Source organism: Nuphar pumila, chromosome 13 (assembly GCF_984573655.1).
Source record: "Nuphar pumila chromosome 13, dmNupPumi1.hap1.1, whole genome shotgun sequence".
NCBI classification, from domain to species: domain Eukaryota; kingdom Viridiplantae; phylum Streptophyta; class Magnoliopsida; order Nymphaeales; family Nymphaeaceae; genus Nuphar; species Nuphar pumila.
This window is the reverse complement of record NC_143261.1, coordinates 70,750,171-70,768,952: the sequence shown is the minus strand read 5'-3', so window position 1 is coordinate 70,768,952 and position 18,782 is coordinate 70,750,171.

Here is an 18,782-nt window from a genome sequence, read left to right as displayed (position 1 = left end):
GCAGTAGACTGTAGGTGACTCATGATCCAAACTAGGATAAGAAGGTTGATGAATGATATGGCATGGGAATAATGAGACTACATCTTCTTTTGACAAATTTTGAGTTGTCCTAGGGAGTCTTATCAACAAAGCTTTCTTCTTCCTTAAGAGAGATATAAACATTTTTAATTTTTTGAGAAATATCATCAATAGAATTTTCTTCTTCCTAAGTAGGGATGGCAATGGATCGGGGCGGGGGACAAGGTCTCCACCCCCGTTTCGTTTCAAAATCGAAACCTCCATCCCTGCACGGGGATGGATTTTAACCTCCACCCTCGCCTCCATCCTTGTTTCATGTCCGCTATCCCCTGTCCAAACGGGGGCGAGGCGGGGCCCTGTTTCCCCTTAGTCTATAGTCATCCCTTAAAGGATTGGGGACAGGGCTAGGAGGGGATTGAGATGGGGATGGGGTAGGGCAGGGAAAAGCGTAAGTCTATCCCCGCCTTCATCCCTGCACGGAGATAGATTTTAACCTTCATCTCCGCCTCCATCCCCATTTCATGCCCTTCATCTCCAGTCCAAATGGGGCAAGGCGGGGCAGAGCCCCGTTGTCCCCCGGTCCACTGCCATCCCTATTCCTAAGAGAGATATGAGAAATTTCAATTTCTTGAGAAATATCCATAACATAATCTGGATAGTTATGCAGGCAAGGCGGGGCAAAGCCCCATTGTCTGTATCTGTTGAGCTGGTTGAGTAAAACATTTTCACAACATCAACAAATTCAAGATCTTTCTCTTTGATAGGATTCTCAGACACACTTTCTTCCTCCATGATGAGAGAACCAATGGTTGATTCAAGCACAATTTGTGTTTATGCATCTAGAACCATGACAAAGCTTTCTTTTTATGGAGCCTTTGCAGGGCTTTCCTCATTTTTCTTCATAATAATGATGACCTCAGTGGATGACTTAAGCACAATCACTTTTTACGAAACCATGGGAAGAATTTTTTCTTTTGGAGCTTCCACAAGGCTTTCTTTTTCAGAGCTATGGCGCAAACTTCTTCATCCTTTTATAATAATGACTCTAGTGAAAGACTCAGGCATAATCATTTTTTCTAAAACTTGGACATAAGCATTGTCACCTTTCTCCTTGACTTGAGAATCACATCATGGACCTGAGGACATGCATGATGTGATGATTTTTACTGTTGTGAGGCTCCTTTCTGATAAGCTAAGTCGATTTATACTTTGGAAAACATGACAAAATTTGTCAATATTGAATCAGCTTTGCTAATCATATGGAGTTCCAAATTTTGAATGTGACTTGGTTCCTCCTGAACCTCTTCATTTTTCAAGATCAGTTCACCTTTGTCAATGTGGTTATAGATTATGTGTTTAAGGGGAATGCACTCTTTAGTGTCGTGACCAAGGGCTTGATGATATATGCAGAATTTGGTGTGGTCCCTTTCTTTTATTTGGGGAGGGTTTAACACTTTAGGCAGTTTAAAATCATCATGTTGCAACAAAATATCCAAGACATGGGATTGAGTCTGCTGGATCACGATGAACTTTCTGTCATTATGTCATCTATGATTTTGTCTAAGAGACTTAGACTTTTTCTTTTCTCTTCAAAGAGTAGCCACACTAACCTGGCTTTTGGGTGACTCATCTCTTTTGTATCTATCATTTTCAGACCCAGTATTGACCATAATCCCATCATATATACCTATTTTGAAGTTTGACTCCATCCAAGTAGCAACATCGATCAAATCTACGAATGCCTCACACCTTTGGGTGGCTAAGAGGCCCTTGAGGGGTTGTTTGAAGTTGTTCATGATGAGGGTGATGGCATAAAACTCTCAGATTGGATCTTTCATGTGATGATATACTAATCTCCACCTGTTAATGAAGTCTTAAGTGTCCTCATCATTCTTTTGCCTAAGATCATATAGTTGACTGATTGTGTGTAGAGCATCTATATTACACTGAAATCTCTCAATGAATAAGTTTATAAGGGGCTAAAGTTGTTTGATCTAATGAATATCTAGAGTTGAAAATCAAGACAAGGCCTCTCTTTTAAGACTTATTGGGAAGCATCAGATCAAAGCTTGCTCATTGTGAAGACAATTAGAACAAGTATCCAAGAAGAGAGTGATATAAGTTTGAGGGTCTCCCGTCCTGTCAAACTTCATAAACTTTCTGGAGGTGAGATCCAAAGGTTCAGTGTGCTGACCCAAAATGAAGTCTCGAATCTCATATGGTCTTCTTTCACCTTTGGTTCCTTTAATTTGTCGGGTCATATTTCTCAATTCTTCTTCAAGATTTTGAACTCACTCCTCATAGTCATTAGAGCGGGATGACACAATTATGCCTGTTGGGATTACTATTTCTGGCACACTAATGGGTCAGACTTTTCTGGCTGAGATATTCTAACTCCTCTATCTGTGCACCTATTTATAATCCCTTAACTTTGCTTCATTCTCTAGAAACTTTTGTTGCATTTCTTGCATCAAGGTTTTCAAGGCAACATTTGAATTCTCCATCTCTTTGAGAGCAGATTTGTTTAAGAGTTCATAAGCTATTCCTTTGCCTTTGTCCATCTCCACATATTGAACCTCATCATCTTCCTCTTCTTCTTCTTGATCTTTAGGATCTATTTATTATCTGATCCAATTCTTTATCCATGAGATGACCGAAGGATCCGAGTGGAAAGTCCCTACCAGTCCTTGAAATGCATCTTCCCTAATTAAGGATCACAATTCTTGAGAGCCTCTGGGCTATTTCTTTGGATTTCTAGATGGATTTCTGGTCACATACTTGAGTTAGTTAGGAGTCTAGAAACCCTGACACAAATACAAAATTAGGTTCCTTGGAGGATCAATGTGATCCATTTGTGGAACCAAGGTTTATGATTTATGAGAAAATAAGAGTCCAAATCAATCAAATAGTACACAGATCAAGATTTCAAAAAATAAGTTTCCTAGATCTTCTCGAAAGCTCTATAAATCTGTGATATGACATCAAGTAGGATCTAATGGAACAAACTTTCTTCATACCAGACCTTTTGCGATATACCTAAACTAAGGTTTCTGGTACTGCGAGGCGGTTCACAGTCTGTTTAATCTACCACCAATATACCCAAGATGATGGTTTTTGGTACTAGTGGAAGGATCCAAAGATCCAAATTATAGAACTGTATAGAGTTTTGAAAAATCAAACAGGAAACAGTGGCTCAACAATCAAAATCCTAAAAAAGAGGATAAATATGAAAGAACAATCATGAAGTAAGCAATGGGTCAATCAAAATGAATTTCCTATCTTGTCAGGGGTTGAATTGTTTCTAAAAAACTAAATCTACCTAGGGTTTCTTCTTAAAAATAGAAAAGAAAAGAAAACCAAACAAGAAAATGCTATGGTTTTGTATCCATACTGAGTTTTTTGCACGAAAAAGAAAAGCAGATCGAATATTAGATTCAAATATAGATCTTATCCAAAAAATATATCTAAATCCAAGTGGCACAAACACCACACACGGGCAAGATACAGACATGAATTTTAGGAACCAGGGCTTTGAAACTCAAGAAAAGTGAATCGAGCCCAAAAGGGAGGGTGTTTTACCAAAATTTTTCTAAGTTGATAAACAACAACAAACATTGATACTGATTTTTGAATAAGAAAGTTGCAAAACTTGAAATAACTCCCAACAAAGAAAAATCAACAGATAAAAATACCTTTTCAACGACATATGGCACTCAAAAAATTGACAAAGAGGTATCAAGATATGGCCCCTGAAACACTTCTAAAATGAGTGTTGAATAGCCATTACTGCCCCTATCCTGACTGATACTACCTATTTTTTGACTACTGACGTAGAAAATAAAAAAAAATAGTAAAAAGAAAAGAGAAGGGGGATTTTATTATATTTTTAATGCCATCAAAATTACAATGATCTGATGAGTAGTTGGGGAGATAAGACTCCGAAAATGCAGACTAGTTGACTATTTCACAAAATAGGGAAAACACTGCATCCTAATTTTAGATCAGAGAAATGACAACCACAAGGGGACTTTAGGCTCCAGCTTAAAACAAGACAAACTTAGATCTCACTCTCAACTTTTCAACGAGCCAAAAAACATGAATTTCAATACTGAGATGTTGAGATACAAATCAAAGAGCGAGTATTTTGGCAAATAATTGTCACCCGAAATAACTGTTCCGATCTATTTTTAGAGATTATAGAGACATATTATGAAGACATGCAAAATATGTGAAATGTATCCATGCTCGTCTACTTTCCAATGAGCCTAAGAATGCGAGAAACAAACTTATAGTTAGAGAGATATGACTTCGTCACATAAACAGAGTCTGACATGACAAAATACATAAAAACGCGATTTGGATCTGAGGTGGATCAAATATCCAAAATTTATAAAATATGAAACTACTAACATTGCAATGTTGATTTTTTAGAAACTTAGATCTTGGATTTAATGAACGGTCCCACTGTGATCAACATTATGTGGATCCCTAAATTTCTAAAGGGTTTAAAAATACAAGTTTTTCACCAAAAAGATATTTTTTCTTTAAAATGGAACCGAAATGGATCTGAACTTTGAAAGAGTGTGGGGACCGTTCTTCAAGGTAAAGAGCCTTTCCTCCACTTATGAGCAGGTATCAATTGAACCAAGAACCCTCAATCATTGTTTTTGGAGTGACAATGTTACAAAGATTCATACCTCGCACGCGAGTCCTATAAGAAAACGAGTTTGGTGGCGGGAGCCACCAAAACTCAAGAAAAACACAAAAAATGACAAACATGCAAATGTTAAACAAATTTGAACTTAATAAAATATGTAAAATAAATAAAATAAATAAAATAAATAAAATAACAATTAAAATATAACCAAGCTCAGCTCAGGCTTAGGTATCCCTTTTTACAGTTGACGAGCGTGGGAGCACGAGCGACACTTCAGCTTGGTGCATACTCGATATGGGGTGTGAGTTGGAGGATCTAGATCCTAGACTGAGCCTAATGTAGACTAAGACTAGGCTAAATGGCTAGCCAAGTGGGCTAGGTGTAACACCTTGAAAATTCAGAGACTAAAAATTTCATTAAAAATCTTTGCTTTTTGAAACACAACAAAAGTTGTTTTAAAACATAAACCCACTATGATCTTCGGGCCCATTATTGGTAAAAGAAAAACCATAACAATTATTTCAAAAACATTTCATTCTATTGAATGAATATAAGAGTTCATACAAACCAAAAACATGAAAACTCAGATACAGTTCAACTTAACCTAGTCTACATCAAAATCATAGTTAAGTCATCATATACTATAGCATCTGCCCATTCATCTCTGTGAACCTGAAAATCTTTAATAAAAACAAGTAAAACATTTTAAGGTCATCGTATGTACTAGTAGACCTCTCTCGGGTCTCTAGTGTGTACAAAATTATGTACACAAAAATATGTCACAACTTTTATATGTGATATTTTAAAACACGTCCATAAGACAAATCTTTTTCCAGTAATTTTCACAATCATAATCTAACAATACATATTCACATGAAAATCTCTTTAACTGAATTGAATCAAACTATTTATAATTAATTGAATAATCATAAGGAATTGCTTGCATCTCATAATCCCGTATAAGTTACATATATAATCAAAATAACTTAATCTAAATAATCATAAAGAACTGTTTGCATCTCACATTTCTTTTATAAATATAAAAATAATTTATGCAATTATTAAAACATATAATTATGTTTCTATATATCTATCTTATATGCATGAATCATATTATTACCTTTTAATTAAATTGTTTTTGTATTAAATGTCACGCTAGCAAACATTTCACAGAATTAAGTGATTATCCCAATTTAATAACTCGAGGTAGTACTAGCTTGGTCCACTATGAGCATTTATGCTTTCAGGAGGGTATTCATTCACAAGTTTTATTTTACATTTTATCCTTGGCTGTAGAGACACTGACATCAGAGTAAAGAAACCTTTATCAAGGCTTCCCGTAATTGGCTATGATTACAGTCAACTGCTAACCACATGTACATAGTTGGACTGCCAGCTTTGTCAGTTGAGTCCATCCCTCTTTACATTAGTCGTGGATCAGAAACATGATCAATTGTCCTTTAGATTTTTCGATCTTGGGTTTTCACGCTCGCAACCCTTCACAGGGATAGATTTTTTGCTCTTGAGTTTTCACCCATATTACTCTTCATAGGGATTTGACAGGGATGAGTGCAAAGTGCCGGTACTACTTGACCGACTCGCTGAATGACAAGTTCTCACTATCAACTAGCTCCATAAATTTTAGTACAACTTTTTTTTTATCTTTTTGAGATCATCTTTTCAATGCATGCCATTAAAAATAAATGCATCATGCTCATAATTCACAATAGTTGCACTTTTAGGTCAATGCCCATAAAATATTTCATGTAGTTACAAAATTTTCCACAATTATAATTAAACACAGATACCATTAATCATCAACATGAATAATGTATTCAATATAAATGGATCTTCGAATAATTTCAGAATCCTTGGTTAGCACTCATAGCTCAACCACTATCTTGTATGCAATTCTTAGCATACATATTTCATACAATTCTCATAAAATAATTTAATTAGATTTAGGATTTTGAGCTCATAATTTCTGCAAATGAAAATGCTAGATATTTTTTATTAATTTAGAAAATTAGTGCCACCTCAGGGCCTACGATTTTATTTCACATCCTCCACAATATATCAAATTAAATCCTTAATAGATAATATATGATTTAAATTTCTTAAAATAACAACAATTTCTTTTTAATTAAATTAAGTATTTCAAATGCAAATAAGACAAAATTGCTCATTGGGTAATATAATTTAAGCATTATTTACTCTATATTTGATCATAATATTTAAAATTTTTATAAAAAATTGGACAATATCCGCCTTATTTTAGTATGAAAAACCCAAAAATTATTTTTAAAATTTTATTAGAACATGCATTATTTTAGTATGAAAAATCATAAACTTTATTTAAATTTTTTGATAGAACCTCCCATATACATGAATATAAATGGACTGAAATTTTGGTATAATGACTGCATTTTTATTCATAAAAGAAATCCTAAGGGTTCAAAAGAGGGCTTACGAAGTCCTATAAATTTATACAAGGAACTAGATGAGTCATACTGGTACATATATAGTTTATTTGGTAGTTAAAAATCATGTAGTGCTATCAGAAAATCTTCGATGGTGAGCGATGATTTTGACAGTGCTTCCACAACAGGGTCTCAAGAGTGCCTCTAAATTGGGCAGAACCTCTGCTAGCCAAGCTCGAAAAGTCGATTCTAAGCTGTCAACACTCCTTTAGAGAAATCAAAGATTGATGATAAGTAGCGGTAGGGGGCACCATATTTTCTAACAGAACAAATTAGGAAAAGTTTAGCATATGGATTCAAAAACTAGAGAGAGGAAGTGGGAAGAGGAGAGAGAAGGGTGAGAAGGGCATGTGAGGAGAGAGAGGGGAAATGGGTTAGAGAGAGAATGGGGGAGAGGGTATTTATAGGGAAGGGGGTGGGTTGCCCCCCCCTTGGGTGTCATTCATCAGGAAGGTGGGAGAGGGTGACTCACCTCTCCCTACTAGGTGTCAGCACAAAGATAACCCCACCTCCTTTTCTGTGTGTCAACAACAAAGAGAAAGAGATATATATGGTTTTTTGAAAACCATGTCTCCCACAGGTTCTGGGAGATGGTTTATCGAAAAACCATGGTTTAAATTTTTAAAAAACCCTTGAACTATCAAAAATTCAAAAGACCTGTAAAATATAGTGAAATGCCCTTGATCTAATTCCAAGTAAGCTAGCTGCCACTTGGGTATACAAATTACCTTTTTTGTCATTTAATATTTCAAATATTTACTTGAATATACCCTCAAGGTGGTAAAATATTATTTTACCCTTAGATAATTTAATTATTTCTCAAAATATATCTTTTTATGAAATTACTATTTTGCCCTTAAATAATTTAAATATTTCCTAGCATATATCCCTAAAATATGGATTCAGATTAATATTCGAATCTGTTAAAAATATTCATTTAGTTAATATCTAAATTTATTTAAAAGATCCATTTTATTTTTTAATATGGGTCTGGATCAATATTCAGATCTGGTAAGAGATTCCGATCTGAATATTAAATGGATCGAGTTTATAGACTACAGATCATGTTTATATTCGGTTCAAGATCCTTAAATAATGAATTTATTTAACATTTAAAAATTATAATTATTACACTATGTGGTCGGCAAGGCTAGGTCTAGTCCCTGACGGGTTTTTGGCAGAGTGTAGATTCCAGATAAAGAAATATGAGGATGACTCATTATTTATTGTTTTTTAGGTAGATTTGTATATGTTGTATGCGTATCCAAGATCCATCTATATGGATGGTTCATAAACAGGCAGTTTTGAATAGCCGATTGAGATTCTTCTAAGGTTTATTGCCTTGGAGAGAGATTTTTCAGGAAAGTGGAGTTTTGGGAATGAGAGGTTTCCAAATACGATTTTGGAAGGCTGAGAAAGCAAATCCCATCCCAAAGGCATGAAAAAAAGCAGCTGATGATGAGTTGGTGTTGGCAAAATGCTTACGATAACTTGCTTTAATTTCAAGTGACTCTAATGATAACTTGCTCTAATGACAAGTGGTTCTGACGACAATTTATTGATAAAAAAAACTCCAACAACAATTGGATTTGACGATAATTCTTGGTAAAAAAAAATCTAACGACACCTTAAAGGGCTCTAACAATAACCTAGGTTGTCACAAGTTGACTTGTCGTCAGTGAAATCGAGTAAAACAGGTTTGACAAGCTGACTTGTTTCGGCCATAACTTCCTATTTGGATGTCCGTTTGAGGTGAATTTTATTGAAGTTGAAAGCTAACATCCTCAACTTTAGTACACTTTCTAAGTAAAAAACCAAATTCTGTTCTTTTGGTGGTAACAGATGCGTTGAAAGTGGGTCCTACCTGAAAAATATTTTTTTTACCTAAACAAGTCACCTTCTTTTGGACGCAACTTTTTACTCTGATATTATATTGACCTAATTTTTGGGTCATTGAAATTCTGAGATCCTTTAGTTTAATTTTTCATTTGGACAAAAACCGTGAGAATGCCGGTTTAGAGGCAAAAAATAAAGTTGAAACCAGGAGAACCTTATAATGAGCCAAAAAAACTAGATTTTAGTATGCGTCTCATCACATAAAATGATTAGGTCAAAATTTGTATCTCAAAATATCACTGACAATCAGGCCTTTTCTGCCTTCCGAAAAGGTAGTTTCCCGCATGTAATGGTCATCATACAATTCAGAGCCATAGACGTTACTGATAAGGATGGTACAAATTTGTGTCCATGATTGCATCATGTTGAAGACAACTTCGCACACCAAAATCATGGTGTACCGTACCCACCCTCTGAAGAAGCCTCTGCTCTGGAAAAAATGTTCTTGCTCCTAGAAGACCATCTTTTATTACCTTTTCTTTTTCTTGTTATGACACACCATTATATAATCTGCAGGGCATTGACAAACAACATAACTACCACCCTTGTCGTCCCCACCACTGACGTACCAGAATCAACCTCATCGACTTCTCGTTCCTCGCACACTGTGTTTTCATTCGAACGGTACTCAACACACCAAATGCAGCCATGATACACATATCTTCCCACTGTATCTATCAGCACTGTATCACACTCTTTTGACTGTGAACAACTTGCTGTGACAGGGTTATGTCTTTATTGTTTGTGCATGTTTCACTTTTGTCTCTCTTGATACGCCACTAATGGTTTGAAGGCTGCCCAAACTGTAAAAAAAAAAGTTCTGTGCATCTTGTCTAGATGAGGCAATCTGGGCAAAGTGCCGACAGGTCAGTTTATCCATGAAAAGGTGAGGGGTTCATTAGATTCCAATGAAATTGAATCATACTTTCCATGATGAAATCACAACCACGCTTCTAAACTCATGCACATCATGACATATCATCCGATTCACCTTTTGTGTAACTTATTTGACTGTACATTCACACATTGATAAGCCATCATATCTTTATTTTAGAAGATACTGCATCCCGGTTACTGTCATCGACTGTACGAATAAGATCTCTTGCGCCATATACAATGAGGTTGGTTGCATATTGTATAATCAAGCTGCAGATGAAATAAGTGCAAAGACGGAGAGTGTAAGTCCTGCTTCTATTACATTCTTCCTACCATCGATAGTCGTTTACAAGCGCCTCTCATATACTTGCTCACTGACACGTAGGAAGCCATGCGTGATACCATGGTTGATGTGATGTCTGTTATTGGTGAGTGGATCGTGTTTAAGGTATACAAAGGCTTGGGTTCTGGACATTACGTCATCAATGCCATCAACCAGCCTCCATCAATATATACACTTCTTCTAATATCGCCTGAGAATGTCTGTTGTGAAAGCAACCAAGTAACAACGAGTCTCACGGACGGCAATGTCCATGAGGAACACACTTACAAAGACTCGACGTTGTTACTTGGTTGCTTATGTTCAATTCCATGTTTTTGATATGAATGTTTTGTTCAATAGTCATGCAACATGTATGTACAGAGGCGATCTACCGTTAAATCACACGACTCCCATCCACCATCGGAGGGTTCCCCCTCATCTACCTCGATGCCTACCTATGCCTCTTCTTGGTGAAATTTATTCAGATGTTTTTTCATCTATCCCTGTGCTTGTCATTTATGGCCTTTATCTGCTCTAAGCAACACCTCGAATTAGGTATTGCATGATCGAGAGCTTGCAATTTTTTCTTCCTCCTATTTTTTTTTTTATTCTCGTAATGCATTTGAAAGGGTAAGTAATTATGTTTTGGCACATTTTGCTACGTGCTTCTTTCATTCATTTTTTTTTTATTCTTATTTTTTTCCCTTCACGCTTTCCTTTTTGCCATTGAATTTGTTGAACTTTTCTTTGTTTAGTGCATCTATTTTTTCCTTCCTCTGTAGGAACCAGATCAACTCCGTCTGAAATACACTCATCAACTGTACGTGAGATTTAGAGGAACATATACTCAAAGTGCATGCCAAGATTTCCACAGATGGTCCAACTCACACTCACCTCTTTCCCAGCTCACATTTGGTCATCGGTTAGCCTGCCATACAAGATTGCATTCTCAGTCACAACAACCAGTCGACAAAATTGCAACAAACAACTTGTATTATGTAAATGCTTTAATGTAAATATTTTAATGTCTTCACTTTGTTCGTGTCTGTTCATATTCTTTCTTATTATTCTGTTGAAAAATTTTCTGTTGTAGTATTTCTCTCTCTGTCTCTCTTTATACTATCCGCCTGCCTTTATCTGACTATCCATCTCTTCGTCTGGCGACCCGTACCAAATGGTATATGCGCCTCTTTGGTTTTCTACTTCGGACAACAACTGCTAAAGGATCGACCAATGAATGTCAAAGTCGATGGCATTGCGCACATGAGTTACCCTCAGTAATTAACTACAGTAGGACAATAAGTGCGCACTTCTATGGCTATGTGATAAAATGATTGATTGTTTTGCACGTGAACTAAAATGAATGCAACTTATTATTGTTGTACAAAAAGATCCTTTAACGAGGGCAACATTTTACAAGCATGTAACTGCTACCACAGTGACAAACATCGCGAGATTTATGAAAAATCTCGTGATAATATCACAAGAAATTGCTTGAAAGTTTAAAACTGTAATTTCGCGTGAGATTTATGAAAAAACATAAATACCGTGATTTAAATGTGATATTTACGTTTTTAAACGGCTATTTATCATGAAAAAACTGTATTTTTTATTTTTAAATAATTTTTATTAATATTTTCTTATAAAAATTAGTTTTTATATTTTTTATTGCTGAGATTTTGCCAAAAAAATGAAAGATTTATGAAAATTTTTCAATTTCTCATGAGTTTTTGAAAAACGAGATTTTGCCCAAAAAAACGTTTGTCACTAAGACTGCTACAACCAAAAGGTGAGGACAACTTTGCGAGGATTAACCAAAAGTGAGAAACTAATTTGCCAAATCACATAAATCAAGGATGATTTTGCAAAATGCCAAAGGGAAGGACTTCATTGGAAAAAACCTTAAAATACAAGTTTTAGTCATTTTGTGAGGGCTGGCCAAAAAAACGCCAAAAATGCTTACCAATAAATTAAAATGGTTTTGCATTCTGGCCATTTCCAGCTAGTCACTAGCTTGCTCGACATTTTCATGTAGAGCCCATAGTGACAAACGTTAAAAGCGACAAAATCTCTTTTTTAAAAAACTCGCGAGAATTTGATTTTTTTTCATAAATCTTGCATTTTTTTAAACAAAATCTCAGCAATAAAAAAATAAATTAAAAAATCAAGAAATATTTTATAAGAAACTATTAATAAAATTTATTTACAAATAAAAATACATGGATTTTTCATGATAAATATCCATTTAAAACGTAAATATCACATTTAAATTGCGGTATTTATGTTTTTTCATAAATCTCACAATATTTTAAAAATCTCACAAAAAAATGCTGTTTTAAACTTTCAAGCAATTTCTCATGATATTTTCATGAGATTTTCATAAATCTTGTGATATTTTTCACTATGGTAGAGCTTACCTGTAACGCCTCCAAAATTTTAACTTTAATTATATTTTAAATATTAAAATTTTGAGACTAAATTTTTTTTTTATAAGTAAATTGAAAACAATTTTAAAAATGGTTAAGACTTTGAGTGAGGTTATACTAAAAATAACAATCAAATCAAAATGTCTAGAATATGGTGGTGACATTAGAGGCACTGTATCTCTCATTTTCCCCTCTTCCCACCCAACTGTACTTGATAAGTAAAAAACCTGGTTAAATGAAAAAACAGGGCAGGTTTTTACGGACCTAGCTGATTAAGAGCTTGGTTTTAGGCATCATCCAAACAGAGAAGTAATTTTTTGAATAACGTATATACTTATTGTTCAATTATTTGGCACTGTTTTACAACTTGTTCAATGGTGGTCTTTGGAGGAAATTCGCTGGTGTAGACAAAAAAAAGAAGAATAGATACCACCGAGGTGGTATCTCATGTGGTAAGAGGGGTCCTGTGCCAAGCTGAAGGCCCAAGTTCCAATCCCTCTGCAATGCTACCTGGGCTTAAGATATACCTGATAGGGTCTGCTTAACCCCAGCCTTGCCTTAAAAAAAAAAAAAAGAGAGAATAAATCTTTGGGAGACAAGGTGGTCCAACCAACTGCACCACATCAATTAATTGTACGACAAATTATGAGTTTACTAATTGGCTCAGGTTTTTATGAGTTATATATATATATATATATATTTATATATAATCACGTTTTTTGATAAGCAAGCTGGGTTTAGGCAGATCCCTATTAATTATGCAAAGATACCATTGGGATTGGAATAAGGTGACACTAGCTGCTCTTATCAGACAAGCGGAGCCCCCATTGGTATGATATATATATATATATATATATATATCACAAGTGTTTTTATAGGCAAGCTGGGTTTAGGCAGACCCCTACTAGTTATGAAACTTGCAACATTTCAACAGAAGGTGATGTGTCCCAGTTGGTATATGCATCATACATTTAGGTGGCATGTTTGTCATACATTTAGTTTGATTTGAATCATAAAAAGGATTAGGCATTGTGATTTGAAAAATAATACCGAAATTTCGTACCCATTTGCTCTTTCTTTTTTTGGGTGGGACTTGGGAGCAGATCCTGTGTTCTCGGGCAGGTAGTGACTGCCCCCTAATTAATTGATGATGTAATTTCTTTTGAAACATGGTCAACTACCTACAATAAGAACATAAACGGGTCTGATTCAGTTTGGTTCACGACTCACTTCAGATTCAGACTCAGATTTGGATGCAAGACTCCAATTCAAATCCAAATCATTTAAGTACTGCTAGCTCCAACGAATCCTATTAAATGGATCTGGATTCCGTCCTAATCTGACTAAAATCCTATTAAAGTAAGTTTATCAGAATGTGCACTTAAAAATTATAGTTAATTTTCAAAACCGCCTCTCAAATTTGAATCGTCCGTCAGTCATGAGATAAGGCCAAGGCAGCTGGAATTAATATTGTTGAAAATTATTGGTCTGTCGTCGACTATGGCCAAAGGAAATTAATAAATCGGACCCACCACTATAAGTAGGTAAACCAAATTGTTTGGTCCTGACAACCTTACCCGACAAAACCATTTGCATTGAAGACATAATTTGATTTAACAAATTGACCGATCACATAATTGATTCAAGTGGTTTCGTTCCATTTACCCATGTAATATATATATATATATATATATATATATATATATATATATATATATATATATATAAAATCCCAATGGATTGTTGCAATGGAAGGGGCCTTGGCGACTAGACCGTGGTCAGGGTTCCTTTCTCATGAGCATCAGCCAAAAATGAAGCCTTCGCTCAGCTGAAGCTTGGCGACTCCACAGGGGCGAGGAGTGCACTACGGGTTTACACTGTTGGAACAACGATCATGAGTACGACTGGCTTAGCCAGTGCTACTAGGTTTCTGATTTTGAGGGTAGTTTCCACATCCTTCATAGAAAAAATACTCACCCAGGTCGCTCGAGTGTTAAGGGTGTTGATTCCCTTTGTAAAAATCTACGAAAAAAACTATTCATTTCGGACCCGAGTCGGATCCAGATCCGTCCTGGATCCGAACACACGTTAGGGTTATATCGCTCAACACAAGGTGTGTGTGTGTGTGTGTGGGGGGGGGGGGGGGGGGGGGGGGGGGTGCAAGTTCTTTTTATCGAAGGAGGGCCGCAGGGGCTCGCGGCTCCCCACCCCCTCGACCGGATAAGGGAAATCCTTGAGGGTTTCCCCGATTATCGCCCCCAAACTCTTTAAGAGCATCGCAGGAGGGGAGGGTGGGATCTCAGCGTCACACCTCTCACTCCTCCTCTTCCTCGCTCTCCTTGTGCCAGCACCCCCTTCTCGCAACCCTCGACGCTGCCATGGTCGGCCACCTCACAAGTACACTTGCATCTCTCTCTCTCTCTCTCTCTCTGCCTCCTTCATCTATCTCCCTCTGTGTTCGTCGGAGGGCCGATAGGAGGCTGACAACCCCCTTGCTGTGCTCTCCCTCACTCTCTTGTGGTTTGTCGGAGGGCCGGCAGGGGCCGGTGGCCCCTGCCATACCCCCCCTCTCTATTTGGTTATCGGAGGGTCGACAAGAGGTTGGCAGTCTCCTTGTCACACCTTCCCCCCTCTCTCTGTGTGCGGGAGGGGGTCTGACAGGTGGCTCCTGCCGCCCCTCCCCCTCTCCTTTGGGGCCTGCTTGAAGGTCGACAGGTGGCTGGTGCCCCCTGCCGCCCTTTCCCCCTCCTCTGTTGCCTACCAATAGGTTAGCAGGTGGCCGGTGGCTCCTGTCGCCCATAGTCTCTCTCTCCCTGTTGGTTGTCGAAGGTCCAGAAGGGGGGCTAGCGGCCTCTGCCGCTCTCTCCCTTCTCCCTCTCTCTTCAATGTTTTCGACCAGAAGAGGCTTGCCCCTGCTGCCTATCTGTTCTAACAGGCAGGGGCGATGCCTCTGCTGCCTCTCTGTTTTCGGTTGGCAGAGGGCTTGCCCCTGCCGCCCTCCTATTCTAGCAAACAGGTCTGACACTCCCTGCCAGACTCCTCTTTTTAGTGAAACCAAATGGGTTTTCGCTTGTGCTATTTGGTAAAAGCAATTAGAGCATGTAACCACGTCCAAAACCCTATGGTGTCGAATATCGGATTCGGATTGACCCCAACTCGGACAATGCTTGCGATGTGTCGATAATCACGTTTTGTTTATTTGCAGTTTGTATGTCAAATCGTGGTCTGGCTCCGTGACCCAAGCCCTGTATCACCTACACTCGTAGGCGTACACAACGACACATCATCCTGAGGTAGGGGAAAGTCGCACAAGGATTTTGGGATGAATTAAATAAAGTATAAGGATTCTGAGATAGAATAATTGATTTTTCATACCTGCTTACATGTAAAGAAATATAACTTGTGATTGCTTGTTTTGTGTTTCCTCGTTCCTACTCTTTTAAAATTTACATGCTTGATGTATTCTATATAGGTAGGCTCATTTCTACAGTGATTCTTATTACTACATTTCTGTATTTGCTCACTGTTGTGATTACACTGTAGATGCATTATTTGTTATTACATGTTGGATCTTGTTGCCACACTCGGGTAAGCCTCGTGGGGTGTGCAAGTGTGCATATCATATTTCATGCCTTTCTAAAAGGTGCAAAATTGGGTACATGCACCAAAATCTTGAGAAGAGGATGTTCCTGGTGCAAGGCCCGACTTCTCGAGCACAAAATTCTGCTTTTAAAAAATGAACATTTCATCTGTGCGTTGCTAGATGCAACTAAAAGTACTCTGAGTCGTTTACTCAGAGGAAATGATTGGATCCACAGGGATCCCAAGACTTTTCTAAGATTTCTTGTTTCGTAGTGATTGAGCATGCCAAGTATATTACTGATTTTATGAAATATTATGATGGGTTATCCTTCGAGAAACCCATAACTTGCTATCGTAGTCGGACCTTTAGACAGATATAGTATATACATTACGATAAGTAGTATGAGAGGTCGTTGAGTATCTTGAAGTGTGCAATGAGCACTTTGTTGAAATAAATAAAAATAATGATGTTCGCCTCTGCTGGCCAAATGCTCAAAGAGCAATACATGTCATGTATGAACTAAAGGAATTACAAGATATTAAATGATTGCCCACTCATCGTAGTCATACCTTTAGGTAGATACAATTGTACTTTTGGACATGTACGTCACATGGGTGTTATCATGTTTGAATGATGAGGTTGTGGCAACCTCGAAGCATGCATATGGCACAATGCTGAGATCACATAAATGATAACAATTTGCCTTCACAAGCAAGATGCTCGAGTGAGTCTAACAGACTAGAGCATGCAGAATGGGATGACAGATAAGAAACCCCCATCGTACCCATTCGACCATCACAGTTCATTAAGGGAGATGATGGATGATACAAAAACTCTGATGGACAGGTTGTTAACAACCACCCTATGAGCAAAAGACTCGACTTTCCCAGTCATCAGAGTTAGGAGAATTGGGATTACCATAAATTATCCTAGGTGGTAACTCCCAGGTAATTCTGCAGAAGTTGGATGCATCCATGGACTACGAATGCCTTTGGAGATTTACTCTCTTGGTCATTGACCGTCTCCTTTGGAACGGACTCAATCAGCCATCCAGGTTAATGAAAAACACTTGACATAATAAACCCCTGGATTGGTCTCGATTGTTTCTACGTTTCGCGTCTGTGTGTACTCACAAGCCAATTAATATCAAAACTTAAAGAATATCTCTTTCATAATAGTTGTAGATGATTGAGATTTATATTGCTTGCAATGTTGTTGGTATATCTGTTTGAAGACAATAGATCTTTGCATATGTTGCACCTACTAGAATAGATTACATATTGTACATGTTGCTTTTAATGAAATAAACTTCTTGTCTCATGAATGTCCTGCTTTATTTTATTCTACATTGTCTATTCGTCCACCTACTAGTTTGTTATGAAACTGACCCATTTCATGGGCAGGTGACGAGTAGGACTTCACAGGCAACCGATGGCGTGATGCAACATGACTCAAGATTTTTCTTCTTTCTGCTGATGTCTTGGCTCTGAGTTTTGAGTTTTTCTTTAGATTATTGGATAGTGAAAAAAATACCCATTTTATAATAAACTGCAGATTTTATTAATAATCTATTGTTTTGTTTACTCACTTCCCTTGAGTAGTTGTTTCATAAGTAATGATGATTTTACTGCTAACATACCTAGAATTTGGTAACTTGTGCTCCTTTCTAAATTGCTTTCGCTGTCGATTTTAAAAGTAAAAACTCTTATCTTGAAAGGTTTTTCGTCAAAGTTTTCGAAATCATAAGTTGAAATTTTGGGGCGTTACAACTGGGTATCAAAGCCAGTCCAGAAAGAGGTGAATCTTGACCATTGAGCATCCCATCGTGCTGTAAGTAAGTCTTTGATATTTTATAGCATGTTTAGATTAAATTGTATTATTGTTTCTATTTGTAGTATAGTCCGAAAGATGGATTCGTTCGCTGGTCCTAGTGGTGGTCACGGTAGAGGTGCATGTAGGTTGTGGGGTCATTTCGTAAGGAGGAGGGGCTCCTTCTTGGAAAAGGGTGGACATTGAATGTTCGGGGCTGGTTATTGGGCTAACTGCCTACCTCTACCCACCTTTACAGATGATCAGGGCTTCCCACTACCGATCGCCTACCAGATACCCTTGGGACGTGGAATGAAGTTTATGCTTGAGAAGGTGGATTCGCGCATTCGCATGTTCTGCTGCACAAGCAAGCACCATATCCTTTGTCGCACGCTCTTTTTGGAGCCTGCTCCTAGCCAAAGTGTCACTCTTGGTCCTCTGCTATCATTAACTTAAAAATGGCTACCTAAGCTTGATATGAGATTTAGTTCTTCTTTTTGTATGTTTTATTTATTTTATGTTGTTTATTAAGTTTGAATGTTCTAACGAGTGAGTTTTGATAGTTTTCATCACCAAACTTATTTTTTTCTAGAAATTTGTGTATGAGGTATGCCTATATTCACAATGCAAGCTCTAGCAATAATGATCTCTAGTCCCTAATTTGGCTTATCCCTGCTCAACGGAGGAATAAAGGGGCAAGATCTTGAAGAACAAT